The sequence below is a fragment of the Nyctereutes procyonoides genome, unplaced genomic scaffold (assembly GCF_905146905.1).
Source record: "Nyctereutes procyonoides isolate TBG_1078 unplaced genomic scaffold, NYPRO_anot_genome, whole genome shotgun sequence".
NCBI lineage: Eukaryota > Metazoa > Chordata > Mammalia > Carnivora > Canidae > Nyctereutes > Nyctereutes procyonoides.
In genome coordinates this window covers 71,915,218-71,942,738 of record NW_026575135.1, presented here as the reverse complement: position 1 = coordinate 71,942,738, position 27,521 = coordinate 71,915,218, and the positions used below count along the sequence as shown (strand labels likewise).

The window sequence follows — 27,521 nt, the reverse complement described above, 5'->3', positions numbered from 1 at the left end:
AGCCACGCTAGGGGGACGCCGCCGCTGCTCACGGCGGGTCCCGGCCACTGGGCGGGAGGGCGGCCGAGGCGGACGGCCCCGCCGCCTTGACCTCGAGGTCGGGGGCAGAGGAGAGGCGCGGCGCAGGGCGGCCCGCGGCGCAGAGGCCCAGGAGCCGGCGGGGAGGGCGCCCGCAGCCCCGCCCCGCGCCCCGCGCTCCCCCCGGCGGCCGCGAGGGGGCGCCGCGCCGCGCACCGCGGGCAGGCGAGGGGACCTCGGCGACTGTGGGCGGCGGGCAGCGCCCCGGGTCCAGGACCGCAGCTCGCGGTGGGCGCGGCGGGCGCTTCCCATGGCCGGGCCCGGGGCCGGGCGCGCAGGGAGCCGGTGAGTGGGGGCGCGGCCGGGCAGAACTCGGGCGCGGCGGGCGGCGGGCGCGGGGCGGGGGCCGGGGGGCGCGGACGCCGGGGCGCGGGGCGCGGGGCGCGGGGCGCGCAGGCCTGACCCGGGCACAGGTGCGCGCGCGGGGGGCGGGGCGCGTGTCCGGCCGGTGGGTCCGCGCGCGGGGGAGGCGCGGCGGGCGGCGGGGGCGCGGGCGGCGGGGGCGTGCGCCCGGGTGGTGGCGGGGAGGCCCCTGCCGAGGGCGCACCCCCGGCCGTGGAGCGGGCGCCGGGCTCCCCTGCGCGCCCCCCGCCACCGCGCTTGGGGTGAGCGGCGAGCTTCTGCAGCCTCCCGAAGGAGAGCCAGCTTGGACCCGAGGCCACCACCTCGCACCGCACCTCAGTTTCCCGCTCTGTGAAATGGGAACAGCTGGCCTGCCGGGTGCTTGTGATGAAGGGGGCGGGAGGAGGATGTCTCGGAAACTGGGGCGAGATGACGGAAAGCACGAACGCCACCACCCTCAGAGAGCCGGCGGGGGACGGTGGGACAGTTTGGGGTCCGGAGCGTGTGCCTCTCGCAGTGGCAGTGGACAGGGTCAGGGGACCCTGAGTCACTCCTCTCTGTGTTCAGGGAGAGCAAGGCAGGCCCGAGGGGCGGTAGTGGAGGTCCGCCCAAGCCTGCCCCATGGCCCGGGGGGCATGTGGAAGGGGCAGACAGGGCAGCCTGGGGCGGTGGACGGCCTCACCCCCGCCCCTTCCCTCCCGCCTCCTGGGCTCCTGACGCAGATGTCCTGCTGAGCTTCAGTAACCACAGAAGTGCCTGCAAAGATTCACCTGTGGGCAGGAGATGTCTCTCCGTCTTACAGTGCAAGTGACTGAGGCCTTGAGAGGTGACAAGACTTATTCAAGGTCACAGGACTAGGAAGTAACAAAGCTGGGTTTCCAGCCCTGGGAGCACTGGCCCCACAAGCCATACTCCAACCCTTGTGCCAGGTGACCAGGGGAGGCTTGAGGTTGCCCGCTCACTGGGCCAGAGCACGCACTGAGCCCCCACTGGGAGCTGTCTGCTCCCAGCCCCAGCTAGTGCTTAGAGAAGCTGAGCCAGCAGAGAAAACACCGAGGTCCTGGCGGAGGGTACCTGCTAGGAAGAAAATCAAACAGGGTTATCGGAGCAGAGAGAGATTGGGGTGGGGGCCTAGCCATAGCCTGGCGAGCGAGGGTCAGGGAGAGCCTCTGACCAGGAACCCTGGCTGGGATGCAGTTTCAAGGGCAGAGCCCACCAACAAGGTCTGAGGGAACAGCAGATGCGGGGCCCCTGAGGCAGACACAGGTGGTGGGTGAAGGAGCTGACACAGAGCCACTGAGGGGTGCAGTGAAGTTTGGATTTTCCTCTGGGTGCAGTGCACAGTCCCCAGAAGGTTTAGAGTTTGGGGAAAGAATTGCCCGGAGGCGGGCAGAGAGAATTCAGGGGGCAGGAAGGGGAGCAGGAAGGAGGCTGCTGGAGTCTGCCATGGATCTTCTAGGAGGAGCCAACCCACCCAATGTAGAGTCACCTCCATCCTCGTGGGGATGTCCCCGTGGCTCCTTACAGGGCCAGGAGACATGAGGAGGCTAGAGCATTCTGCAAGTGGTGGACAAGGGAGCCTGGTTTGGGCTTGCACACTGCCCCAGTCCCTACATGTCCCTAGTGGATCCCTGGTGGTCTTGCACCTCCCTGTGTCCGATGCAGGAGGGACACCCATCCCAAGTTCACAGGGATGCTGCTAGATGTTTAGGCCAGGTGTTCAGGCTGCTCTCTGGACATGTCCCTTTGGACATGTCCTATAAGTCTTTGAGCAGTGTCCCTGTTCTCACTTGTATTTTGACCCAGACATATAGAGTCAGCCCCTTCTCCACGAATCCTCCACACCTTTTAGAGGGGAGTGGGTGTCCGAAACTAGTATCTCGACATTAGCAGTGCTTGCCTTGATGCCATTGTCTCTAGGTCTTCTCAATGCACTGAGGGAAGAAATCTGTTTTTTAACTAAAAATTAATGTTTTCATCTTCCTCCCACACTAAGAACCAGGTTCTCCCCAAACATCAATATATGTAATCATCTGCATAGTCTTAGAATACATCCCAAAGAGTTTTAGAGTCACTACATCCAAACCACTGCCTACCGAAACCTACCAGGTCAAATTCAGGATGACTGTGGGTGTGCAGGGAGCTCTGTGTGAGTGTGTATTACCAGCTCGAGTATACAGATAGCTTCATCTATTTCTGTTTGCATGCAATTTGGGTTTTTTCCCTTTTAGTCTTTATGATATAATTTTCTTTGATTTTTCGAGTATATAAAACATTTACATGGTTCAGTGTCAAAACTTAAAGAAAGCTATACCGAGAAGTCTCAATCCTGTCGCTGACTCTTCTTGTCTTCACACTGGGTGTAACCATTTGAAATCATTTCTGGTTTACTGCTCCTGGGTGTCTCTTGCAAAGCAAGCCATTTATTTGTGCGTTACCCATCTCCTTTGCATCTCACTTTTTTCAATTAAAAATATCTGCTTACCGGTTCGTAGGCTTTCCTCATTGTTTTATACAGCCACCTAGTACTCCATTGAGTGGCTGTATCGCACGTAACTCAGCTTGTGCTCTACGGATGGACATTTGTGTTTTCCAGGCTTTCATTACTCCAAACCACAAGGGAAAGGAGAGCCTTGCACATACGTTGTTTGCATTTGTGGAGGTGTATCTTTAATTCCAGAAGTAGGAGTAAATATGTATTTATATGTTAGCTACTCCAAATTCCCCTTCTCCCCTGGCAATGTATGGCAGTGTCTGTTTCCCCTGCAACCTGGCTACTCTCAGAGCTGGGAAATAGCATTTTAGTGCATTTTAATTTACATGTCTATTGTGAGTGCAACTGGACATCTGTGTGTATGTTTTCAAGCCCTTTGACTATCTTTTTCCATGAACTGCCTGTCCATCTATTTTGCCCACTTCCTGTTGGATTTTTGGCCTTTTTTCCCCCTTAGATTTAAAAGTTTGTTTGAATACATATTAGGGAGATTAGTGTTTTATCTTTATTATTATTGCCAATGTTTCCCCCAGGTCTTTTTAAATTTTGTTTATAATGGCTTTTGCCATTAAAAGCTTTCTACTTTTAATATATTTGATTTAATCATTCTTTTATTGCATCTAGATTTTGAATCCTAGTTAGAAAGGCTGTTCTTATACTGGTTGTATGAAATCTACCCATGTTTTCCAATGCTTGTTTATGGGCCCAATGGAATCTTTTTCCAAATGTCTCTTTATCCCAACATGGTACAGTGAAGACGCCATCTTTTCCCCAGTGATCTGAAGTGCACCTGTATCGTATAATAAACACCTGAATGCAATGGACCTATTCCAGGCTTCCATGTCTGTCTGACTAGGTCCATCTCTTCATGTGCTGGTTCCCCATGGCGGAAATTGCAAAACTGTCATTGTGTGTGCATGCACGTGCGTGCATGTGTGCATATGTGTGCAAACACAAGGAAGGCTTTATCTACAATTATTGCAATTGAGCTTTATCTACAATTATTGCAATTGAGCAATTGAGAGATTGAGCTCAACTCCCATTACTGTGTTTCAGTATCTGGTAGGGCCTGTCATCCTCCCTCTGCTTTTGTGTCCAGGGATCCTAGCTCTTCCTGTGTATGGCTATCTTTTGTTGGGATCATACCACATTCGCAGATGCACTTCAGGGTAATTGACATTGTTATCAAGTTGAGCCATCTTATCCAAAACCAAGGAATGTCTTTTTAGATGTTCTAGAATACTTCGTCTTTTATTTGCTCAAGACCACTCTTGGGAGCATTTTGAAGTTTTCCTCACATGTTTTTGTTAAGTTTATTCATCAGTACTTGGCTCTGTTTGCTGCCTTAGGAATTTTTTTCTTCCGTCATGTCTTGGACAGATCATTTTTTGTGTGCCTGTTGTTTTTGTGTCTACCGCACTGAATTTATTTTGTTGTTAGTTTCATGGGTTCTTTTAGAGGGTTTGGGTATTCTGTCATCTGAAAATTGAAATATTTTGACTTCTTTACTGATTTTTATGCATATACTTGCTTTCTCTAATGAAGTTGGCTAAATACCTTCAATTCAGTACTAAAAATTGAATATAAATGAGCCTCCTCCCCTTGCTCCTGAGCTTAGTAAGAAGACCTCTAGTCTCTGTTGGGAGAGATGCTGATTAGGAGAGGGGATAGGGAGATATTTGTGTATGTAGGTGGGAATATACCTTAATTCCTCTTTGGGGGAGGGCTGGTTTCTTAAAACCAGGAATGAATATTGATTTTCATTGAAGACATAGACGGAGATAATTGTATGATATTTCTCCTAGCACTATGAATAAATGAATCATATATATTTTTAAAATATGGAATGCTTCATCCTAGTGCAGGGGCCATGCTAATCTTCTCTGTATCATTCCAACTTCAGTATGTGTGCTGCTGAAGCCAGCACAATAAGATGAATCATATTAATGGATTTCCTAATCTCAAGTTCTGGATGAGAGGATAAGGCAAACAATAAGATGCAAAATTTATTAAATATGAATATTAAGCCATCCTTGCCTTCCTGAAGTGGAAGCCACTTGGGCATGATATATGTTTTAATATGCTAATGTGAGCCATCTATTGCTGTGTAATATGTTAGCATAAACTTAGTAGCTTAAAACAACACACATCAACTATCTCATAGTTTCTGCGGATCCAAAGTCCAGGCATAGCTTTTCTGGATTCCTGCTGGTGTTGGCCAGGACTGGGTCCTCATCCAAAGGCTCAACTAGAAATGGGTCCACTTTTCTCTTCATGTTGTTGCCAGCAGCACTCACTTCTTTCCAGTTGCCTAAATTTCCAGTTGCTTAAGTGTTTTGCTGGTGGTTGGCTGGAATCTGTCCTCAGCTTCTGGAAGCCACCCACAGTTGCTAGGGGCTACCTGTAGTTCCTTGTCCTGTCAGCTTCCTCAACACAGCCTCTTGCTCCTTTAGGCTGGCCAAGAGAGTATCTAGAGTAAATCTTCTAGCAAGACGGGGTCTTACATAGCAGAATCACAGAATTGACATCCTATTGCCTTCGCCATATTCTGTTGGTTAGAGGAAAGGTTCAATCCACACTCAAGGAAGAGCATTAATGCCAGGAGATAGGGATAGTGGGCACTTTACAGTCTGCCCAACATAGGGGTGTTGGATTCTGTTTGCTGATATTTATTTTTGCTACAGTGTCCCCAGTCATTCCTTGCTTCGCTATAGCATAGCTTCTGATGGGTTCTTCCAGAAGGACTCATCAGTACCACATTCCCTGATTTCTCTCTTGTTGAAGTGGTGTTTTGTACCGTTGATAGCCAAAGGATAGTTTGGCTGGTTATAAAATCCCAGCTCACACTTGCTTTACTTGAATTTGTTATGATGTTGCTCTGAGTTGTATTGCTTACATGTTGTCAAGAAGTATGATATAAACATACTTTTCTTCCTTCTATGGGTGACTTGATCATTCTTCCTGGAGCTCCAAAGATATTTCACTAAGTTGCCCATTCAGTATCATTTTTGTCAGGTGCATTTGGGGGAGCAGTTGAATACGCACATTCAAGTCTTCCTTTATTTCCAGAAAGTTTTCTTGGAAAATAATTATAATGTTATGTTGTTTTTCTTCCAATGCGACACCAATACACTAGATCTTTTTTGCCCATCTTTTGTATCCATCACTTTCTATATAACCCTCTTCACTACTAACTTTATTTCATTTTGGTTTTATGATTGTTTTCATTTGTTTCCTCAATGAGCTTTACTAAAATTGCAGTCAAATCTATTCTCCTTAAAGAGAGCATCTAGTTTAGGCTTCACTTCTGAGATGATGTTGTGTTTTTTATTTCTCTCCAGGGTTTGGGCAGTTATAGTTTCATGTTTATCTCTTTTCTGTGTGTATGTGTGTGTCCATTTCTGTTTTGAGTTTTCAAATTTATACTAAAGGGGTTTTGTCACAAATACTTTCTCAAGGCTGCTCAAGTCAAGACGCTGTGTTATATTTTTCACGCATAAAGTGATTCATGGGGAGAATGGCTGTCAGATCATTATATTGCTTTTGTAAGGATATTGTCTATTACCTTCTGTTAGCTTAGAAATGTTTTTATGTTTGTGGGGACTCCTAATCATAGACAAATGTAGGTTGGCACTGGGGAGTTGGGTAACCTCGGGTTTCTTAGCTCAGGAGTGCCCTCTTGTGTTGGTTTTGGGAACTGCACTACTCTTACTTGGAGTCTTAAGGGGTTGCAGGTTTGTTAGCTGTCTGCTGAATTTACCCTTTGCTTTTGCTTCTCTAGACCCTTGAATTCCCCGTGCTATGTCCTCCTGTCCATTTACCACCGACCCTCTAATGGCTTCTACCTTTGAGCCCCAGCCTCTAGAAGTAGGGCCTTTCTGAGACAGCCAACTCTGGTCCCATACATTTTCTGCTTCCCACCTGACCTCAGACCTGCTTGCTCTCAGAATTGCCCCCCTCTGGTGGGCCTGTCTCCTTCTGGTGTTATTTTATCTAAATCCTTGGCCTTGGTTGCCTGCTCCTCGCTCCCACCAGGTCACTGCCCCTCCAGCCATGCTAGCAGGGCTCCAGAGCAGGCTCTGCAGGTTGAGTGTCTTGCAGGTTGGGTGTCTCACACCAGCGGCAAGGGGACAGCAGACTGTCTCTGGGTCTTGCTCTAGGCCTGAGTGTGAGTGGTTTTATTTGCTCTCCTGGTCAATCTGCATTTAGGAGGCTGCCATTATCTCCAGGGACCTGGAGATGTCCCCAGGCTTTTTACTCAGAAAGCTTCAAACAGGGCATCCCAGGTGGCTCAGGGGTTTAGCGCTGCCTTCAGCCCAGGGCCTGATCCTGGAGACCCGGGATCAAGTCCCCCATCGGGCTCCCTGCATGGAGCCTGCTTCTGCCTCTGTCTGTGTCTCTGCCTCTCTCTCTCTCTCTCTCTCTCTCTCTCTCTCTGTCTCTCATGAATAAATAAAATCTTAAAAAGAAAGAAAGCTTCAAACAGTATGGTGTACTCCCCAGCTAACTCCATTCGTCATTAACATCTAACAGCTTGCGCTTTACCTCAGTGCTCATGACTTCTCCTGAACCGTGTATGACCCAAGTAGGGCAGCATCTCCTCAGGACAAGGACATTCTACAAAACCTGAATACAGGAATCACACTCAAGGAGCAATGTTAACACCACATCTTTGTCATGTACAGTCCATTGTCAGCTTTCTGCAGCTGCCCCAGGAATGTCCTTCTGGGCTGTATTTTTACATGTGGGATCCAATCCATGATCAAGTGTCATCCTTGTTTGTCATGTTTACCAGAGTCTTTTCATCTACCACAGTTCCTCCATATTGTTTGTCTTTCCTGACATGGGTTTGAAGTCTTCGCATCAGTTTTCTCCCATAATCTGGATTCGTTGGAGTCTTCTCTTAAAACTCAATTCAGGCTAAGTGTTTTGGGTCAAAGTTGTTTTATAATTACAGATGGGGGCACCTGGGTGATTCCATGGTTGAGTGTCTGCCTTCTATTCAGGGCGTGATCCCAGGGTCCTGGGATCCAGTCCCCTATTGGGTTCCCTGCAGGGAACCTGCTTTTCCCTCTGCCTGTGTCTCTGCCTCTTTCTGTGTCTCTCATGAATAAATAAATAAAATCTTTTTTAAAAACTTCAGACAGGGATGCCTATCTAGGAAGAGAAGCCCATCCCATGCCCTTCTGGGGGCAAAGCAGCTGCCAGCAGTGGCATCAGGAGGGGCCATTGGGAGGAGCGGTTGGGGCCCTGGGGCTGCACGCTTTACTGTGATGTCCCATCTGTTTCCCCTCCCACCCTCCTGTCATCCTTCCCAGTCCCTTCCAGGGAGCTGCCCGGCCTGTGTGCCTGGCTCTGCCTCAGGGGGTTGCTTTTGCAGCAAAAGTGCCCACCATGCACCTTTCATGCAGAACCCCCAAAGATTCCTCAAGGAAACAGAGGCCACCAGAAGCAGTGCCCATCATGCGGCCGAGGGTTGAACCCCCTGCTTCTTCGCTGGGGAACTGCTCTTACGGTCCCAGAATGAGGCTGGGTTCCAGACACCATAATGGAGCCCACAGTGCCAGGGCCTGGTACAGAGTTGGCATCCACAGTGCGTGTATTTCCTTCCCTTCCTGGGGACCCGACATGCATCCCTCACTTTCAGTAACCATCACGGGGCGGGGTGGGGTGGGGGGTGGAGCGCGGCTGGCCCTCCCTTGCCAGCCAGCAGAGCTCCCTGGGCTTGCATTTACAAAATGAAGCCTTCTCATGCATGTCACATCTGTCTCCATGACTTCCTTAAGGCCTCCCTACTCAGGCCACCTCCACCGAGGACGCCCCAAACTATCAAGGTGCATAAACTCAGCCAGGAAGAGTTATCCAGATTCATCTATGAAAGGCCCAGGACTGGAGGTAGAGGCTGCCTCGGTTATATTATTTTCGAAACAAGCTAACACAAGCTCCAGTATTTTTTTTAAGATTTTATTTATTTATTCATGAGAGAGAGAGAGAGAGAGAGAGAGAGAGATTGAGAGGCAGAGACACAGGCAGAGGGAGAAGCAGGCTCCATGCAGGGAGCCTGACGTGGGACTCGATCCCTGGTTTCCAGGATCAGGCCCTGGGCTGAAGGCGGTGCTAAACCACTGAGCCAACCCAGGCTGCTCCAAGCTCCAGTATTGCCCATTTAAGGCCTTTCCATCCTGCTCCAGGGATCATCCTAATTGGGGAATTCCTGCTTTACATGCACCAGGTCTCACCAAGGGCAGGAAGAAGCATGGCCTCTTGAAATCAGAGAAATACTGACCCTGCAGAGTAAAGATTTACTTGATTTATTTGGTCAGCAGATGGTTCCTTTGTTTTTCAATCCAAAGAACATTCAAAAGAAATAGGTTGAAGCACCTGCGTTGGGCCAGCGACTGGGACCATGTGGCCTCAGGTACTCTTCCCAACAACTTCCATCTGCTTTGCAAATGAGAAAACAGAGGCTCAGGGATGTGAGGGGACCTCACAGCATCACCCAGCCTGTGTGGGCCTAGGATCTCAGTCTATGCTATTTATGGTCTGAGATGTTTACAGTCAGGGCTGCCTATAGGTGGAGTGACCTGCCTGGTGCTTCTGGATTTCAGGGTTCTCTGCTCTCTGCTCAGCCACCTGTCTCTCCATCTACCCGACCACTGGACAGACATGTGCTAAGCAGCAGGAGGTGCCTGTCTGAGGGCTTACTATCTCTCAGACAGGGTGTGCCAAGTTGTTTATAAACATTATCTCATGGGCCCCTGGGGGGCTCAGTGGTTAAGCATCTGTCTTTGGCTCAGGTTGTGATCCTGGCGTCCTGGGATTGAGTACCGCATGGGCTCCCTGCAGGGAGTCTGCTTCTTCCTCCCTCTGCCTGTGTCTCTGCCTCTCTCTCTGTGTCTCTCATGAATAAATAAATAAAATATATTTTTTAAAAATTATCTCATGAGATAGGAAAGTGAATAAAACAGAAAACAAGAGAAAAAAAAACCCTTTTGAAAGAATTGATAAAACTGACAGATTCAGGAGTGACTAGGAGAAAACACAAGTTACCAAAACCCTGCAGACATTAAAGGGATCACAAGATATTTTTTTCTTTTTTTTTAATTAGAGTTCAATTTGCCAACATATAGCATAACATCAGTGCTCATCCCATCAAGTGCCCCCCTCAGTGCCCATCACCCAGTCACCCCCCCCACCTCCCCTTCCACCCCCCCTAGTTCGTTTCCCAGAGTTAGGGGTCTCATGTTTTGTCACCCTCACTGATATTTTCACTCATTTTCTCTCCTTTCCCCTTTATTCCCTTTCACTAATTTTTATATTCCCCAAATGAATGAGACCATATAGTGTTTGTCCTTCTCCGATTGACTTACTTCACTCAGCATAATACCCTCCAGTTCCATCCACGTCAAAGCAAATGGTGGGTATTTGTCGTTTTTAATGGCTGAGGAATATTCCATTGTATACATAGACCACATCTTCTTTATCCATCATCTTTCGATGGACACCGAGGCTCCTTCCACAGTTTGGCTACTGTGGACATGGCTGCTAGAAACATCGGGGTGCAGGTGTCCCGGCGTTTCATTGCATCTGAATCTTTGGGGTAAATCCCCAACAGTGCAATTGCTGGGTCGTAGGGCAGGTCTATTTTTAACTCTTTGAGGAACCTCCACACAGTTTTCCAGAGTGGCTGCAACAGTTCACATTCCCACCAACAGTGTAAGAGGGTTCCCTTTTCTCCGCATCCTCTCCAACATTTGTGGTTTCCTGCCTTGTTAATTTTCCCCATTCTCACTGGTGTGAGGTGGTATCTCATTGTGGTTTTGATCTGTATTTCCCTGATGGCAAGTGATGCGGAGCATTTTCTCATGTGCATGTTGGCCATGTCTATGTCTTCCTCTGTGAGATTTCTCTTCATGTCTTTTGCCCATTTCATGATTGGATTGTTTGTTTCTTTGCTGTTGAGGTTAATAAGTTCTTTATAGATCTTGGATACTAGCCCTTTATCTGATACGTCATTTGCAAATATCTTCTCCCATTCTGTAGGTTGTCTTTGAGTTTTGTTGACTGTATCCTTTGCTGTGCAAAAGCTTCTTATCTTGATTAAGTCCCAATCGTTCATTTTTGCTTTTTATGAAGAACTTCATACCAGTACGTTTGGTGAAAGGGACAAATGCCTTGAAAGACATAGCTTCCCAAACTTGATACAAGGAGTCATAGAAAATCTGAATAGGATTCTTCTGTTAAAGGAATTTGATTTATAATTAGAAACCTTCCCAGAAAGAAATCAGGCCCAGGTGATTGGCCCAGTGCATTCTATCAAATATTTAAGGAAGCAGCACCACTGCCTGCTCATTCAATTAAAAAGTTAGTTATGTGCGGTAGTAAGAATGCTGGAGACGAGGCGGATCAATAGAAACCGCTCTAATCTACCTGTGGTAGTAGAAATTGGTGCGTCCAGAGAATTGTGTGTGCATGTGCTCCCTGAGCCCTGCCCTTGGGAGCAACAAGTGGAACACACCCAGCTCTTGTGTCAGGAAAATGGAAAAAGTTACAGAGCAGACTGGTAGAAATATCGATGGACGTCATCTCAGAAATACCATGTCCAGCGGGGAAAAAAAAAACAAGTCACAGGGCGCTATAGACAAAATGACACCATGTTTATAAAACTGGGAAGCAAGCACGCTATATAATATATTGCTTAGGGATACATACTTCTGAGAAATTTCCTTCTGTTAAGATCAACTCTCTTAATAACTTCCAAATATATAATACAGCAATGTTGACTGTAGTCACCATGCTATAGACTACACCCCAGGACTTACTTGCTTTATAATTGGAAGTCTATACCTTTTGACCTCCTTCCCCCATTTTGCCCACCCCTAACCTCCCCTCTGGCAATCACCTACTTGTGCTCTGTATCTATGAGTTTGGTTTTCTCAGATTCCACATATAAGAGAGATCGTATGTTATTTGTCTTTCTCTGCCTGACTTATTTCACTTAGCATTATGCCCTTAAAGTCCATCCACATCATTGCAAAGAGCAAGGTTTCTTTCTCTTTTTGTGGTTGCATAATATTCCTCTGTGTGTGTGTGTGTGTGTGTGTGTGTGAGAGAGAGAGAGAGAGAGAGAGAGAGAGAGAGAGAGAGAGAGGGAGACCACATTTTCTTTTTTTAACTTTTGATTCCAGTGTAGTTAACGTAGAGTGTTATTTTAGTGTCCAGGGTACAATATAGTGGTTCAACAGTTCTTTACATCACTCAGTGCTCAGTTCTTTACGTCACTCAGTGCTCATCACACAGTGCCCTCCTTAATCTCCATCACCTGTTTCTTCCATCCTCCTACCCACCTCCCCTCGAGTGACCATCAGTGTGCTCTCTATAGTTAACAGTTTGTTTCTTGGTTTGTCCCTTATTTTTCCTTTGTTTTGTTTCTTAAATTCGACATATGAGTGAAATCATATGGTATTTGTCTTTCTTTCATTGGCTTATTTCACTTAGCATCATACTCTCTAGATCCATCCATGTTGTTGCAGATGGCAAGATTTCATTATGTTTAGGGATGAATAATACTCCACGGTGTGTGTGTGTGTGTGTGTGTGTGTGTGTGTGTATAGACCACATCCTCTTTATCTGTTCATCTGTGGATGCTTGGGCGACTTCCATAATTTGGCTATTGTAAATAATACTGCTGTAAACAGGGGTGCATATATCCTTTCAAATCAGCATTTTTGTATTCTTTGGGTAAATACCCAGTAGTGTGATTACTGGATCATAGGGTACTTCTGTTTTTAGTTTTTCGAGGAATACTGTCTTTGAAGATACTGTCTTTCACAGCGGCTGCACCAGTTTGCATTCCCACCAACAATGCATGAAGGTTCCTCTTTCTCCACATCTTCACAAACACTTGTTGGTTCTTAGTCTTTTTGGTTTTACCATTCTGACAAGTGTGAGGTAATATCTCATTATGATTTGCATTTCTCAGATGATGAGTAATACTGGGCATCTTTTCATGTGTCTGTTGGCCATCTGGATATCTTTTTTTAGAGAAATGCCTATTCATGTCTTCTGCCCATTTTTAAAAATATTTTATTTATTTATGATAGAGAGAAAGAGAGGCAGAGACACAGGCAGAGGGAGAGACAGGCTCTATGCCGGGAGCCCGATGTGGGACTCGATCCCGGGGCTCTAGGATCCCGCCCTGGGCCAAAGACAGGCGCCAAACTCCTGAGCCACCCAGGGATCCCCCTTCTGCCCATTTTTAATTAGATTGCTCTTTTGGTGCTGACTTGTATCAGTTCTTCATATATTTTGAACACTCACCCTTTATCAGATGTGTCATTTGCAAATATCTTCGCCTAATCAGTAGGTTGCCTTTTAGTTTTGATTATTTTTTTTCTTTGCTGTGTAGAAGCCTTTTATTTTGATGTAATCCCAATAGGTTATTTTGCTTTTGTTTCCCTTGCCTCAGGAGACATGTCTAGTAAGAAATTGCTACTGCTGATGCCAGAAAGATTACTGCCTATGCAGTCTTTTTATGCAGGATTTTTATGATTTCAGGTCTCACACTTAGGTCCGTAATCCATTTGGGGTTTATTTTTGTGTATAGTAAGAAAGTGGTCCAATTCCATTCTTTTGCATGTAGCTGTCCAGTTTTCCCAGCACCATTTGTTAAAAAGACTGTCTTTTTCCCTTTGAATACTCTTTCTTCCTTCATCAAAGGTTAACTAACCATACAATTATGGGGTTATTTCTGGGCTTTCTATTCTGTTTCCTTAATCTGTGTGTCTATTTTTGTGCCAGTACCATACTGTCTTGATTACTACACCTTTGTCTATTACTTGAAGTCTGGGATTGTGATACTTCCCATTTGGCTTTTCTTTTTCAAGATAGCTTTGGTATTTAGAATCTTTTATGGTTCCATACAAATTTTAGGATCATTTGTTCTAGTTCTGTGAAAAATGCTGTTGGTATTTTGATAGAGATTGCATTAAAGGGCAGCCCTGGTGGTGCAGCGGTTTGGCGCCGCCTGCAGCCTGGGGTGTGATCCTGGAGACCCAGGATCAAGTCCCACATCGGGCTCCCGGCATGGAGCCTGCTTCTCCCTCTGCCTGTGTCTCTGCCTCTCTCTCTCTCTCTCTCTCTCTGTGTGTGTGTGTGTGTGTCTATGAATAAATAAAATCTTAAAAAAAGAGAGAGAGGGAGATTGCATTAAATGTGTAGATTGCTTTGGGTAGAGACATTTTAACATTTGCTCTTCCAATCAATGAACATAGAATGTCTTTCCATTTCTTTTGTTGTCTTCAATTTCTTTCAACACTGTTTTATATTTTTCAGTGCTGGTTTTTCACATCTTTGGTTAAGTTTATTCCTAGATATCTTATTAATTTTGGTGCAGTTGTGAATGGGATCGTTTTCTTAATTTTTCTTCCTGCTGTTTCATTATTAGTGTATAGAAATGCAATGGATTTCTATACGTTGATTTTATCCTTCGACCTTACTGAATTCATTTATCAGTTCTGGTAGTTTTTTGGTGGAGTCTTTCAGGTTCTCTGTATATAGTATCATGTTATCTGCAAATAGTGGAAGTTTCACTTCTTCCTTACCAATTTGGATGCCTTCTATTTCTTTCTCTTCTCTGGTCGCCGTGGCTAGGACTTCAAGTACTATGTTAACTAACAGTGATGTGAGTGGATGTCCCTGTCTTGTTCCTGACCTTGGGGAAAAGCTCTCAGGTTTTCACCATTCAGGATGATCTTAGCTGTGATATACCACATTTTCTTTACCCATTTGTCCATCAGTGGACAGTTAGGTTGTTTCCATATCTTGGCTATTGTAAATAATGATACAATGAACATGGGGGTATTTTCAAGTTAGTGTTTTTGTTTCCTTTGGATAAATACCCAGAAGTGGAATTGCCGGATCATATGATAGTTCAATTTTTAGTTTTTTGAGGAACCTCCATCCTCCCTTCCATATTGGTTGCGCCAATTGACATTCTACCAACTGCGACAAATGTTCCCTTTTTTCCACATCCTCACCAACACTTGTCATTTATTGTCTTTTTGATCCTAGTCATTTTTACTGGTGTGAAGTGCTATCTCATTGTGGTTTTGATTTGCATTTCCCTGATGATGGGTGAGATTGATATCTTTTCATGTGCCTCTTGGCCATCTGTATATCTTTTTTTGTAAAAAATATCTATTCAGATCCTCAACGCACTTTTTTTTTAAGATTTTATTTATTTATTCATGCGACACACACACACACAGAGAGAGAGAGAGAGAGAGAGAGAGACAGGCAGAGGGAGAAGCAGGCTCCATACAGGGAGCCCAACGCAGGACTTGATCCTAGGTCTCCAGGATCACAACCCAGGCCGAAGGCGGCACTAAATCTCTAAGCCACCAGGGCTGCCCTCAACCCACTTTTTCAATGAAGTATAATTATTAACCATTAATTAATTATAGTTAATCCATTTAATTGTATTGTTTGGGGGGGTTGCCATTGAATTATATGCATTAGATAAAATATTTTTAATGAATTTATTTGAGATTCCCATACTCCTCATGTTGGTCTGCACTCTGGTGACACATACTTTCCTCTTGGAAGACCACTAAGTCAATCAAATTACGGGTCACCAGCAGACCCTGGTGTGGGGCCTAGGGTGTCCCTGAACTCACACCTGGGTGAGACAGGGCTGCAGTTGGGGTCAACTCTAGGGAGGCTCCCTGGGGGATCCCATGACCCAGCTGCTCTGGAAGGTCAATCAGGAGGTCAGGTAGGAGAGGAAGGATTTATGGGTACAGGCCACCCCCCTCCACCCACGATCAGACACCCCAGCGGGTCAATGCCTGCTCTCTGCATCTTGACTTGAGCAGCTCAAGGAGAGACGGTGGACCACTGTCGCTACCACAATGCCCACAGGCTGGAAGTGCACCATGGGGTATACAGTGTGCAGGAGTGCTCCGGGCTCTCTTACCCTCTTAACTAGCCAGCCCCTAGTTCCCTTGTCAGCCCTCAGCAGACACAAATGCAAGAGGAGCAGGGAGAGGGGCCAGGAGGAAGGAGCTGGGGCTCTGGGCTAGATTACATGCGCAGACCCACCCTGGTTAGGCAACCTAGAGATGTTGCCTCTAATCCTCGGAGAAGGCTAACCATGCATCGACACCCCTGTTGGGAGGCGAGATCTACCTGTGATACATCAACAGGAAAATGGTTGAACTCCCCAGTCCTTTGAGATTTAATGGTGACCCCCCATTGGTCCCCCAGGGATGCCATGTCCTGACCACACCAGGGGGCAATCACAGCTCAGCAGCTCTGACACCCGGGCTGCTTCAGGATGAAACATTGTCCACATGATGGTTTGTGTGTATGTGTGCAAGGGGGATTGTGCAAGAGATGACAGAGTATGTGACAGCTGCACCCGGGCATGAAGTGCAGGTCCCCAGCGGCCTATGGATTGAAAACAGATGTTTCTGCATGAACGCAGCCAAATTGTATTAGCACTTTGGATGATGAAAAGGGCCTTAAGTGTCTGCATGTTGCAGTTTTGAAATGTTTGCCAGAGAAAATGTCCTTAAATTTTGCAAACAGTGAGCGTAAGGAGGGGGAACAAAGTGGGTTATTGTGCTGTAACCGATTCCAGGAGCAGAGCCATTGACAGGTGCACATCGCATGTAATGCACTGATCATCAGTGTTGCCACTCACCTTAATGAGGAAGCCTGCATCCCTTCCTGCTGCTACCTTCATCCCTGGCTCAGTCCGGAAGCGCATCCCAAGGTCACACCACAGCCCTGGGCCATGGGACCTTCAGGGAGAAAACCACAGACCTTCCTCTTTTTTCTTTTTTAAACATTTTCTTATGGAAACTTTAAAAAATGTAAACATGTTGAGAGTAGGTCAGGGGTGCTTAGGTGGCTCTTGATTTCAGCTCGGGTCATGATCTCAGGGTCATGAGCTCAAGCCTGGTGTTGGGCTCCATACTGAATGCTGGATGGGCAGCCTACTGTAGTAGTAGTAGTAGTAGTAGTAGTAGTAGTAGTAGTAGTAGTAATATAAAGAATAGGGCAAATATGATCTGCCACCATGTCCCTGTCTCCCAGCCGTCAGATCTTGGCTCACCTTCCTGTGTCTGTGCTCCCACCTGGTCGTATCCTGGCTGGGACTCTGACATTGACAGCCTGTATCTGTATAAGCACCATGCCACTGACGACACCTAATGAAATTGGTAGCTCGATCCCACAACCCCAAAATCATGACCTGAACCAAAACCAAGAGTTGGACACCCAACCAATGGAGCCACCAAAGGCATCCCGTATTTTTTGTTTCATATGTTCTTTGCTTCTTATATCTTCTTTTTCTTTCTTTTCTTTTTAAAGATTTATTTATTTATTCATGAGGGACATACAGAGAGAGAGAGAGAGAGAGAGGGGCGCAGAGACATAGGCAGAGGGAGAAGCAGGCTCTTCATAGGAGCCCGATGCAGGACTCCATCCCAGATCCCAGGATCACGACCTGAGCCAAAGGCAGCCACCCAACCGCTGAGCCACCCAGGTGTCCCTTTTTTTCTGACTTCTTTTTTTTTTTTTTACCTCCTTTGTTGACTTGCTAGCTATATTCCTTTGTTGTATTAGTTTAGTACTTGATTTAGGTACTATAAAATATATCGTATCACTTTTCTGCTGCTGCTTAAAACATTAAAACAATCTTGGCAGCAGAAAACAATAAATATTTATTATTTTAGTGTTTCCATGAATCAGGTTCCAAGGACAGCTTAGTTGGGTTCTCTCCTCAGAGTCTCACAAGTCTGAAGCTGGGGTCTCATCAGAGGGGTCCCCTTTTAAGCTCATGTAGATGGTGATGGAAGTAATTTCCCTGCAGCTATAGATCTCATAGCAGCTTACTTCTTCAAGGACCCCAGGAGAGCCTCTGAAGTGAGTCTCTGACCTCTTCGCCTTCTTTTAAAAGAGCTTGCCTGATTAGGTCAGGCTCACCAAGGATAATCTAGATTTGTTCAAAGTCAACTGATTAAAAGCTCTGATTAAATTTGCATAACTCCCTTTACCTCTGCCATGTAACAGAAGCTAATCACTGGATTGCAATCTATCACACTCAAAAGGGCATTATACCAAGGGGGGGCCTGGGGGAGGGATGTGTATCTTAGAATTCTTGCCCCCACATTTTTAACGTACCACAATCTACTATCAAGTGATATTTATGCTACTTCCCAGGTAGTGTGACGACCTGATGCCAGCACACTTCCATTCTCCCTCTTGACCTCTGCACTCCCACTCATTTCCTAGGACTGTGTAACAGCATACCACAAACTGGGATGGCTTAAAACAATGGGAATTTCTTTGCTCACAGCATAGAAGTCCGAAGCCGAGGTACCGGAGGGCCATGCTTCATCTGAAACCTCCTCCTGATTTTCTTTACCAGAATCTTTGACGTTCCCTGGCTTGGGGTCCTATCTGGACTTTCAGTGTCATATGATGTCGTTCTAGAGTGTCTGGGTCTTCAAATGGCCATCTTCTCATAAGAACACCAGTCACATTGGAGTAGAGGCCCATCCTACTCTAGAATCACCTCATCTTCACTGATGACATCTGTAAAGAGCCTATTTCCAAATAATGTCGCAGTTTGAAATACTGGGGCTTCGGAATTCAATGTATTTGGTGGAGGTAGGGAGAAAAGGGTCATGGGGGGGGACATAATTCAACTTGTAATTATGCTGTACGGTTGCCATACAAGGCTGTATGGTTGCCATACAAGGCTACCCACATATTTACAAATGCTGTACTACATGATTTTTGCTTTTAATGGTCAATTATATTTAAAGATATGTCAGTGAAAAGCAAAAGTCTTTCCTTTAAAATTTTTTTAAAGATTTTATTTATTCATGAGAGACACAGAGAGAGAGGCAGAGACACAGACAGAGGAAGAAAGTGGCTCCCTGCAGGGAGCCGGATTCGGGACTCGATCCCAGGACTCCAGGATCATGACCTGAGCCAAAGACAGATGCCCAACCACTGAGCCACCCATGTGTCCTGAAAATAGTCTCTCTATTTACCCATGTGGTTAGCATGTTCCTGATCCTTTGTGTAGACCTGGGTGGGGCTGAGCACTGTGTTCAGCCCACCTCAGCCATATGGGGCCAGGCACGCGAGGCCCATCTCATATTCTCTCTCCCTAGTTTACTCCAAGCATGCCTCTGGGCTCAGCGTGTCTTGGAGTTTGGGTGTTTTGAACTGCAATGGTCTTCCCATGTGGGAATCCCTCTTCATGTTTGTTTCTTTCCAGATGAAATGAAGGGTTAGTGAAATTGAGAGGCTCAGGCTGGACTTCTGGGGAGCTGAAAGTGTGTTCTTGACGTGGGTTCTGGTTACACAGGTATGTTTGCTCTGGGAGCGCTCACCTGGCCGCACATCTCAAATCTGTGTGCATTTCAGGACAGATGCTATACTTCAATAAAAAGTTAGGAAAAAACCCATACAAAACAGGGGTGTCTGGGTGGCTCAGTTGGTTAAGTGTCCAACTCTTGATATGAGCTCAGGTCATGATCTTTGGGTCCTGGGATCAGGCACCGTGTCGGGCTCCATGCGCTCAGTGGAGGATTCTCTCTCCTTCTCTCTCTGCCCCTCCCCTGCTTATGCACACACTCTCTCTCTCTTTCTCTCTCTCAAGCAAATAAATCTTAAAAAAAAAAAAAAAAGGGAAGAAACAAGCAACTCACTAAGGCTGAAAGAGAACCTGAGGACCCCCGAGGCCCTGCTTGTGCAAGTGGACTTGGCTGTTCACTGGTGGCCAACGTGGGACCACCATGGGGCTGGGGCTCGGCTCTCCAAGCCTGGGGGCAGGGACCTAGGACCCAGGAGTGATGATATCTGTTAAAACTGTAAAGTGCTTGCACATGTCCATCTGAACCCCTAAATGGCCATTTGTCTTCCGACTACTTTGGCTCATGGGACTCATGTCAAAGAGTGGTGGTGGCAGCTCTGGTTTTAGCAAAGAGGTGGCCTTGCAGCTGTTGTGTGTCTGAAGGCAGTAGCCAGGCCACCCTGCACACCAGCCTCTGCTTTGACAAATGACTTGGAATCCATCATCCCTGCCTTTGTTAAACACAAATGCGCCCTCCCTGCTTCTGCATGTTATTACCACCACAGACTCTTAAGTGGCTGGAGAGAGAGGCCTTTTAGTGGAATTGGCTGGTTTTCCCTGAAGCAGCAGACAGGTGCAGCTCCCGCAAGAGGCCCCCGGCTCCTGACAGCCTGCAGGGTGACCAGCACTCCCGCCCACCTGCGGTACCGCACTCCACACCCATTACCTGTTTGTCTCTTTTCCTTTTGAAGGAAAAAAAAAAACCAGAAAGGGGTAAAGCAGAAACTAAAACCCCTTACCATCCCATTATGTGATGAAATAATCCTTCTTGTCACTAAATATACTAGGGTTTCTCTGGGTGCATGGAGGTAGAATTTTCTTCTGCAGAGATCCATTTCATACTAAGCAGAGCCTGAGTTATCACTGGCTTTTCTCACTCCGGTAGCTGGAAGACATTCTTCTCAGAATCTCCTGTGCTCCTCTGACAGCCAGGTGGTATAGTCCCTTGAAGAGCAGGCCCACACTTTGTTAACCAGTGTTCTGTTTCTGGGCGCTCCTCATTTTCAGCCCAAGGCGGTGCTACTGATGGTTATACCCACACTGGATTGGGTCCCAAGTAATTGCTGGGTCTGAGGTCAAAGGTGCTGATCTAGGCTGGCTTCTGGCTTCATGCCATCCACTAGCTGTTCTTGGGAGGGTCCTCAGAGCCTCAGGAATCACCCATGGGGTCACTGCCTCATGCTCCCCTGCACATCTCTGTACCCTGGGCCCCCTGGTCAGTCCTTCTGTCCTGCACTGCCCCCGCTCTGGGCCTCCAAGACCCCTTCCCTTCCCCAAGCATTCTCCTGCTGCACCCCCCTCCCCAGTCTCTCCTCCCCGAAATCTCCCTCATCCTCATTATGTCAGCCAGGTGGTCAAGTGCTACCTGAGTAGCTGAGGACCCTGCCCATCAGTGATGCCTCTGCCATCCAAACATCAACATAGCCTGTGGGTGTCACCTTCCTGATCTGGCCAGAATGCAGCCACTTCTCTCTATCCCCTGACTCCTGCCTATTTCACTCCCCTGGCTCTTCCTCCACCCACTCTTGTCGCAACAGTCAGAGACCCTCCAGGGATCATCCTGCAGCACGTGACCAAACCCATCTCCTCCACAGCCCAGGCCCTGCCTTCTCCCCATCCTGTGCCCCACAACGAGATTCCTTGTCACCCTACTGAAGCCACAGCAGCCTTGCTCCCCTTGGCTTGCTCCTTTCTCTGGGCCTGGGTGCTAGCTGAGACCCTACACACACTCCCAGAATGTCCTTTCCAAGGCTGATTCTTCCTGTCACTGAGTTTAACCAGATGTCACCTCTGCACATAAGCCTGGGAGCTGGGGTTATTAGGCCCATTCTACAGGCAAGAATGTGAGAGGGCAAGTGACATCCTCCAAGTGTCCCAGCCAACAAGGACCAAGCCCACAATCACCCTCTGGTTCCAAAGCCTGTTGCCTATGCAGCATAGCTACTGCCTGCTAGGGATGGTGTATTCCATGTGGGCATATTCTACCCACATCAAGAGTCTGGGGTGTTACGACTGTGTATGGCATGTGTAGAATCTCAATTTAATCAGACTTAAGCTCAAAGAGAAAATGTGTTTGTGTCTGTAAATAAGAAGCCAGGCATAGCTAGATCTAGGACCCAGTGTCCATCTCTCTGCCTGTTGGCTCTGCTTTCTCCATGTGGGCTCAAGGGTGGGTACGAGGAGGTCCCAGCAGCTTCACACTTATTTCCTAGGCTTTCCTTGACCTGAGCAGAAAGACACAGTGCAATAATGAATGTTAGTAAATGCTCCAAGAACTGAGTCTTGGTACTATGCCTACCATGAATCTATTTCAAAGGCTGGAGGGATGAAATGTACTGGGTGCCCAGGCCTGGATCCCACACCCATCTCAAACCGTTGTCGGCCAAGGCAGTTCCTGCCCTGGGTAGCCTACCAGGGCCATATGCCCTTCTATCCCAGGCTGGAGAGGGAGGACACAATGGGTTTTGTAGACAGAAGAAGGAGGGACAGATGCTGGGCAGGAAGAAGCTGCAGTGACCCTGACCCTGGGCAGCTGCTACAGGACCATGTCTTGGCGTGGAGCCCAGAGGCAAACCCAGTACCCCCCTGGCCTGCCAGCGCCTGCCACACCCCGACCTCACACGGTCCACCTGCTGCAGCGTGGCCAGGGGATGGTGCACACACTCACCTGAGGGCCCTCACTGGGGCTGCAGGAGCACAGACGAGGCTAAAAATGGAGCCAGTTAGAAGCTTACTCTCTTGGGGAAGCTGCTAGGTGAGCAGAGCGTGAGCCTTCAGTGAAATCAGCTTGAGTAATTAGGGACAACAGCACGCCAGCCCCTGTGCTGGGTGGGAGGCAGCCAGCCTCTTTTCCCCAAGGGGGAAAGCACTGGGGCTGCTGAACCAGGCACCTGATAGGCCACTGGCCCCAAAAACATCGTTTCCACAGGGTGGGTGTTTCTGGAAGTAGCCCCAGTCACTCTGTGGCCCTTAGGCCAGGCTCCCTATCCCTGCCTCCTGCCCAGTGCAGCCTGACAGGGCTGGAGGTATGACGCATGACAGCTGTCTCGGCCTGCAGCCGGTGGCAGAACCCAGAGTCGTCCTGATGACAGGCCTGATGCTCCTCAGGATGTGTTTGCAAGACTGAAGCAGGCACTCAGTGTGGCTGGATCATCCGGCACCCTCCCTAGCCTCCATCTGCAGGAGTGCTCGGGGAGTGGGGAGGGCTGCAGGATGGGGGCTGGGAGGGCAGCCATGGCCTCTGCCTCCAGAGCCACCTGCTGCCTGAGGGTGTGACCCACTGAGGCCCAGGCACGTCGAGGAACCAGCTTGGTTTGCCTAAAAGACCCCAGGTAGGAGGTCCAGAAATCTACGCCATGTGACAGCCATGTGTCCTTGGCAGCCAGCAGTGTGCAACAATGTGTTCGTTCACTGTTGAGTTATTACATATTGATGTGTTTATTTTAACACATTTTAAAAAGCATATACCCAGTGCATTAGACCCATGAGGTCATAGATAGTGTTGGTAAGAACAATGCTAATTTTAAAACGTGAATTGATATGAGGAATGTGATTAGCCGAATAGCTACATAGGGCCTAGACATACCCCAAAAGTGACCCTGGAATGCCGCAACCGACAGACACTGAAATGGTTTCATGTCCCAAAGGCCCTGAGCCTGAGGCCGGGCTCTTCAAGGGACCCAAGGGGCTGCCCAGGACAGGCGTGCTCAGGGAGAGCCCTGTCTGCATCACCCACCAGCACCTGGCATCCAGGTGTCCCCAATCCTGGGACTGCTCCTCCTCCTGCTGGGAGCCCTCACTCCTCCAGCATCCTTCAGGGCTTCCACATGCACACACGCGGAGTGCGGTGAGCTGGGTTCCGGGTCATGCAGTGCCACAGCCTGGCTCCCTCGTCCACGGGGTAAGCCACCACTGCTGTCTCCCAGGAAACAGCAAGACAGCAACCTGGTACAGGTGGGCAAGGACTGCGTGAGCCAGTGCAGGTGACAGTCGTGCCGCTGTGATCACGCTGTGATCACGATGACCCCCCCTTCACGACTGCTCCTGCTGGGGGCTCTGTTGAATTGGTGGGAGGGAGACAAGCCGTCCCCTCTGCGCTGAGGCTCGTTCTGCTTTCTGATGCCCACGTGTCCATGTTTAGGCACGCATGTATTGGCCATGTTTGGACTGTGACTTTCACTGGAGCATAGTGGCCGGTTCATATCTGTACCCTCCCCTTCACCGACATGGGGCAGCACACCGGTGTCCACTTCATTAGGAAGCTCTGTGGGGGCTCCGGGGCTGGGGAGGGTGGGGCAGGTCTGTGGGAGCTCTCAGGTCAGGGACTTCTCTGGGTGAAGGTTCTTGCCAGCCTGAGCACAGGAGGTATGCAGACTGACCAGGAGCTAGGGCATCTGTGAGTGCCCCTGGATGCAGAGAGTGGTGACAATTGTCCAATGCCCGCAGCTGACCAGTGGTGAGTGGTCCTGGCCCCCGAAACAGGGGTTCACTGGCTTCTGCACTGCTCCACAAGTGGCTGTGTGGCCTTTAGGCAGGACTTGGATCCCGGCAGCACCTCCTTGACCATCTTTCAGGTCAGTGGCCCAGGAAACCCTGTTCTGCCTGGGGCCCTGGGGCCAACCCCGTGCAGTGGGGAGCCCCTAGGGTCTGTGGTCTGAGTAGCCCCCCATCCAGCCGGGGCCCCTCCCCACACGAGCTGCCTGGGGTGTTCCTATGTGGAGACCCGCCCAAATCAGAGCCAGTCCCTGCTTCGGGCTACCCTGGACCCATTTGCAGAAGACGGTAAAAGTCTGCCAATCAATTTGAGAGCCATTTGAGCTGGGTGACCCAGCACAGGTCAGGTCTTCTCTCTGAGCCTCAGTCTTCCCTTCTGTGAAATGCACATAAGGACAGAACTGCTTTTCAGCGGGTCTTGAGAGAAGCCGACTCACAATGGTGTGTTTGTGCACCGTAGCCCTGATGTCGGCCTGTGGCCCAGGACAGGGCAGGGAACTGAACTCACAATTGCGAGTGGAGCCACCAGGCTGGGGGGTGGCTCCCACACACATACACACAGCTTCCCTGACTTTCTGACAACGGCCTTTTCTCTGTCTGCTGGATGTTTCTGAGAGAAGCCAGAGGAAAACAGTATGCTGCTTTGTTTTATTCTCACACGGATGACTCCATCTCCCCTTGTTCTTCCCAGAAAAGACGATGACGAATTTGTTAAAGTTCAGCCATGAGAGCCCCCTCTTACAGCAAGAATGACGAGTATTTCAAGGCAGCTTCTTGCTTCTTGGAGTTATTTTTGGATAAGTGGCCCTACTTGGGCTCGAGGTGGGTGCCCGGCTCCCACTGTCCATGGGGAGGAGGGCCGGGAGCACCTGTTCTGGCATCTCGGCTCCCCAACCCTCTGGGTACCCCCACCCACTGCCATGTGTCTGGACCTTGCAGCTGTGTCCCAGTCACTGGGCACCGTGAACAAAAAGTTGTGCAGTTCTCAACTCATTCACCCAAGTTTCCAAATTCAGGACAGAAATGAAATGATTTCTCTGTCCTTTAAGATTCTCTAGACCCTTGACGGACCTCTCTAGTTAGGAGGAAATGAGTGGCTCTGGGGAGTGAGCTCCGTGCAGCCCCCACTCTGCGCTGATGTGGGGCACCCCTGCGCTCTGGGCCCGGCCTCTTCAGCCACCCTGGGATTGGGATACCCAGGCCCTGACCGGGACAGCCCCAGGTGCACATGGCCAGGCTCAGAGAGAGAGGACAAGACAATACAAGTGGTGATGGAGGCCAGGCAGCCTGCGCTGGGAGCAAGTCCTGCCTGTGGGGAGGCGGGGGACAGGCTGGGGCGGCCCCCCAGCTGTTGGGGCTGATGAGGAAGATGGCTGGCAGAGAAGGTGGTTCCCCTGGTCCTCCTCGGCCCACCCTGGGGAGCAGTGGGGCGGGGGGTGGGCAGAACATATGGGTGCAGCACTGACCCTGCTCCCAACCCGAGTATGTCTACCTACCGGGTGGGGGAGGTATGATGAGCCCACTTTACAGGTATGGAAACTGAGGCCCAGCCAGGTGAGGGGGCTATCTCACAGCCAGACAGCGGAGCAGACCCCCCGTGGGCCACATGCTGCCCCCCACCCCTGGGTGCCACAGAGCCAGTCGCAGCCTCACAGGCTTGCCTCCCCAGACCATTCTTTGAAGCAACTCCCAGAAGCTGCAGGGAGAAATAAAAGTGTTTATTTTTGCCAACCGTTCCTCCTCCCCGACGGTGCCTGTGAGGTGTCTGTCGGGAGGCGTGGGTGACTCCCGCAGATGCTCCAAGACGGAACCTGCTGTTTTTGCTGCAGAATTGGGCGTGCCATTGTGGCCCAGGCTGACCAGTGGGGAGATGGGGCGGTAGAGTCGGTGTGCCCAGTGCCGCCAGGGTTCCTGAAAACAAGGCCCTCGGCCAAAAAGGCAGGTTCTGAGTTCCTCAGGATGCTTGTCAACTCCAGGGTCTCCTGCCCTCCAAAAGGGTGATGTTGGCCCCAGGCTATGGGGAGGGAGGACCGTGATCCTGGTTGCCCCACGCCGTCCTCCATTCTGCATCTGAATGTGAGATGCCCCCTGTCCTCCCTGCTCCAGGCTGCAGGCCCCAGATGACTCCTGCCTGAGCCTTGCCTTTGTGGGTGCAGCTGGGGGAACCCGGAAGTCCCAGGCTCTTATAGCTCAGGAGCCACAAAACTTGAGCTGTGAATGGTTTTTCTCCCCTATGCTCCTTCCACTGGGTGCTTCCTCCCTGAGGAGGTGAATGGAGGGCAGGCCTAGAATGGAGGGCCTCCGTGGCCAGTGTCTCATAGTGGGGTTCCCACATCCTGGAACCAGGGCCATGGCCTTCTGACCCAGGCTGTCCTCCACTTTCTGGGACTCAAGGGCTTTGATTTGGAGAGGCTTCACGGTGCTTATGAGAGCCCCTTCCCTCCAGGCCCACACCTGAGCAGGAGCCACACGGGGGTCATCTTGGCTCTACTCACAGGAGGGAGACACACCCACTGAGGTTAGTCCTGAGGACAGATCACACAGCTGCCAACATGGTAGAGACTCAGCCCTGAGGACAACGGGAGCAGGAGAGGAACGTGACCTGGTGAGCAGGTGCCACACAGAGAGGGACTCAGAGCCAGACAGGGCAAGTGGCCTGCAGGGTGGGCAGGGCAGTGGGGAGGTCTGGGTGGTCCCAGTGCAGGATGGGGAGGAGGGAAAGCACCAAAGGAGGGCGGAGGCCATAAGAGCCATCAGAAGATTTAACGGGAGAGGAAACTAGGAGCAGCTGACCCTGAGTGCTCACAGGAGGGTGGTGAGCCCTCCCAGGGCAGGGGTCCCACCATGATGAGGCGGTCAGGACTGGAGGAGTGGCCTAGCAGGAGGCCTGTGGGGCTGAAAGATTCTCAGCGCAGGAACAGTTAGCGCTTTCATCCCCAGTCCTCCCTTCACACATCTCACTGGCAAATGTGCTCTTCACACAGTCTGATATTCATTCTCCATGTAAATAAGACACTTGTTCCCCTCACAAAACAGGCCATGTTGCTCCCTGGCAGCTGCTGCCTGGCTGGCCAGGCCACAGAGCAGCCTGGTCACTGCTGTCAGCCTCAGCTGGTTGCCAGACACTGCCAAGCACTCTCTCCACCGTCCTCCATGGGCTGTTGCAGCCAGCGACCTCCCAGTGACTGTCATTCCCTCAGCCAACTATCCGTGCATCCACCCATCCACCTGTCCCTGTGTTCACCCAGCAAGCACTGATTGACAGAGCCCTGGTCCAGATGCTGGGGGCACAGCTGCAAGCAGGACTGAAAAGACTGTGCCCCAAAGGAGCTCACGGCCACGTGGGGAAGACGGGTGATGAGCAAGTAGATAAAAGGCACGTGAGAACTTCACACTCAGATAAATGGCACAGGACAGCAAATGAGGCTCGGGGTACAGTGAGTGCATGGCGAGCAGCCA

General features: G+C 49.4%; 1 protein-coding gene and 1 non-coding gene across 4 annotated transcripts in view; one reads left to right on the top strand and one right to left on the bottom strand.

The window, feature by feature from the left end:
* The first annotated feature begins 244 nt into the window (after window positions 1–244).
* Window positions 245–27,521, top strand: part of RASGEF1C (RasGEF domain family member 1C) — a 78,309-nt gene continuing 51,032 nt past the window's right edge. The window contains exon 1 of one of the 3 annotated variants that reach the window (XM_055302251.1): window positions 245–363. The gene's annotated coding sequence lies outside the window, so the exon portion shown is untranslated. Of the gene's footprint in view, window positions 364–26,558; window positions 26,668–27,521 lie in introns of those variants that run through there. The other 2 variants (XM_055302252.1, XM_055302253.1) reach the window with 2 other exon arrangements.
* LOC129495354 (U6 spliceosomal RNA) lies at window positions 4,735–4,841 on the bottom strand. The gene has a single exon (XR_008661512.1). It is a non-coding gene; the product is annotated as a U6 spliceosomal RNA (small nuclear RNA).